The sequence below is a fragment of the Triticum dicoccoides genome, chromosome 1A, assembly GCF_002162155.2.
Source record: "Triticum dicoccoides isolate Atlit2015 ecotype Zavitan chromosome 1A, WEW_v2.0, whole genome shotgun sequence".
NCBI lineage: Eukaryota > Viridiplantae > Streptophyta > Magnoliopsida > Poales > Poaceae > Triticum > Triticum dicoccoides.
In genome coordinates, this window is record NC_041380.1 from 494,740,137 (window position 1) to 494,743,169 (window position 3,033).

Below are 3,033 nucleotides of genomic sequence, written 5' to 3' on the forward strand. Positions count from 1 at the left end.
CTCTCCCGCACCACCGTCACATCCTCCTCCTTGACCTCCATTTCCAGCGCCAACAACTCATCCTCCAATGCAAGCTCTCTCTCTCCCACGGGGTGTCGGGGTTCGATCCAATTTGGTTCTACCACCATCACTCCAGGATTCGTCTTTTTCTTCACATTTTATTGATCTAACTCGCATTTTAACCCAAAATTTCACTCCACATTTGACCAGAAAAAATAAATCCATTTTTTGTATTATTTGTACAACAACCTTTTCTAAAATGTTGCCATGGAAATGTATAGTTGTCACGATACAATTTACGACCCCATGATGCAGCTAGTAAATTTGCCGTGATATGCATAGTTGCCTTGATATAAGCAAACTTTTCTCTAAATTTTCCATGATATAGAGAAAATTGCCATGGTCTTGTCATTTTTAATCGTATTGTGGCGCAGCTTGTGAATTAATCAGTTTTTTGTTGTTCTGATAAGTTGTGATCATTTTATCTAGTTTTTTTCATGGCAACTAAATACACTTCTGCAATGCAACTAAATATACTTTTGCCACGACAATTAATCATGTTTTGATAGGGCAACTAAAGATGAGTTACCATCAAACTAGTGATCAAGAACAAAATATTGTTAGAATTACAAAAAATAAGGCATTCTCTCCTTATTGTTGTTTTAATAACTCCACCAATTTTCGACAACTACTTTTTCAAAGACGTGTTTGTTTTCTTTCCCATGGTTAGTCATGTGTCAATAGGATGACAACTTCGCCCTCAAACCCAATATGTTTTGCCACGACAGTCATACAACAATTACTTTTCATGCCAACCATACGCCAATTACCTTTTTAGTTTGTCTCTGGCAACTTTTCAGATAGGTATGGCAAATTAGGCGATAACTTGTCACGGGGATGAGTTGCACACTCTCATTTTGCCATGAGCAGATGGCACTTTTTCATGAATTTTGCCATGTGAACATCACAAACAATTTTTGAATCTGCCATCATGTACATAACCAAATAGTTCTAATTTTGACATGCGAAACACCACAACATTTTTCGAAATTTTCCATCATGCGTGGAAACAAAAAAAATAAGTTTGCTATGTGACCAGTGCAAACTTATTTCTAAAGTTGACCTGCCTTATAATTTTTTTTCAAGTTGCCATGATGTCTACAACAATTTTTTTAGAAATTATCATGTTTCCATGATTATCCAGATTTTATATACAAACTAGGACATAAGCCCATGCGTTGTAACAGGAGAAAAAACGAGTAGTGCGGAACACATTCACAATTCTCTATGATGATTGTTACATCATTAACTAAAAAAGATACTGCCATAGAATCAATGAATTTGTACGCAGGATCTTAGTACCACTTCATGTACGTTGAAGCTTAATTATCGTGAGGAAATTTAGCAGCGAGATAAAAAATAGATGACAGAAGGAGAACTATGAAAGCCTCCATCCTTTATTATTAGGTAAAGATAACATGACTTGCCTCCATGTTCAATTACATTTGCCATGTGACTTTTGACATATTCTCCTACAAACTTCCATCTTTTATAAAACATAAATCTTAAACTCTGCTATGTCACCATTTTTTTCAATTTGCCATGATTTAGGAAATTAATCCGTCCAAAATTTCCATACGTATTTTTTACAATTCTTTGCAACCTATTTTGCCATCATTCATGTAAATTAATTTTATCAAAAAAATCCATGTCACCATTGTTATCATGTTTTCTAAAATTTGCTATGATTTTTAAAGGACAAATCCTTATATTTGCCATAATTTTGGCTTTCTTCCTTTGTAACATCGTCTAGTCTTTTTTCTATAAAAGTTAAGTTGCCATGATTTTATATTGACTATTTGTTAAACAAAAGTTGCAATGAATCATGACATGGCAATGTTGTCAACATTGGTAATTTCCATGCTACATTATTGACACTTGTCATGTGTCCAACAACTGGCATCCTTCAACACAGATTTTGGCCATGCTATTTTTGTTTTTTGTTTTTGATAATACTATTTTTTGAGATGGAAATTTCTATGCCCCCTGCAAATTATACGTATTATTTTCATGGCAGTTATATTATTTTCACATGGCGGTTTCATTGTACATACCATGCATAATTTTCTGCATGTCATCTATTTTTTATCATGGTGAATCTCGTAGTTATAGCATGGCAATTTTTTTTACAATTAGCAATGTAATTTTTTAAAATATTTTTTTACCATGGCAACTTCGTCCTACTAACAATGGAAAATAATAAAACTAAGTCATGTTTAGTTCACTAGACTTAGCATGGCAGATTCGTTATAATCGAAATGACTTTTTTTCAAATTCGTAATCATAGTGGCAGAAAATTGCATTACATCATGGTAAATCCACTCGTCATAACATCATAATTTTTTTCTTCCAATGATTGCAAATTTGTGTCTCTAACTTAACTGGTTTTTGGTTTGTGGAGGAACATAGTAGTTGGGTTGAGAAAGAATTACATTTGTTTCTCTATTTGCTTCTACCATATCTTTGACTGTTATGTTCCTATGTGCCATGTTTCGCTTTTCATGTGGTAGATTTAGTTTCTTACTGATAGCAATTGTTGGCACAAATAACACTGTTACTTCCCACAACGTAGTTCCCTAGTATTGGCAAGTTAGTTTTTTTTGTCAATCTAGGGATGACCCAACCAAATAAGCATATTCGTTGAGATTTAGAAACCATTTTTTTGTATTTTTCCTTAATTTTCTTTGATTGTAACTTAATAAGGCATCACAAACTTATTTTTTGAATGACGGCAACTTGTGTCCACCCTATCGATTTTGGATTATGGAAGTTATAGGAGGAAGGTGTGGATTGGGGAGCAGTGGGTGTAAAGGGAGGGGAAGAGTGGAGGATCAAGTGGCCGGGGGAGGAAGAAAAAGGTACTCGCACTGGGGGAGAGGTAAACGATGGGGTCACGTTGGGATCCTAGTCCATGAAACGTTTCTTGACTGCGAAAACTATTTGCTCCCCCCCCCCCCTCGTTGGGGGGACGAT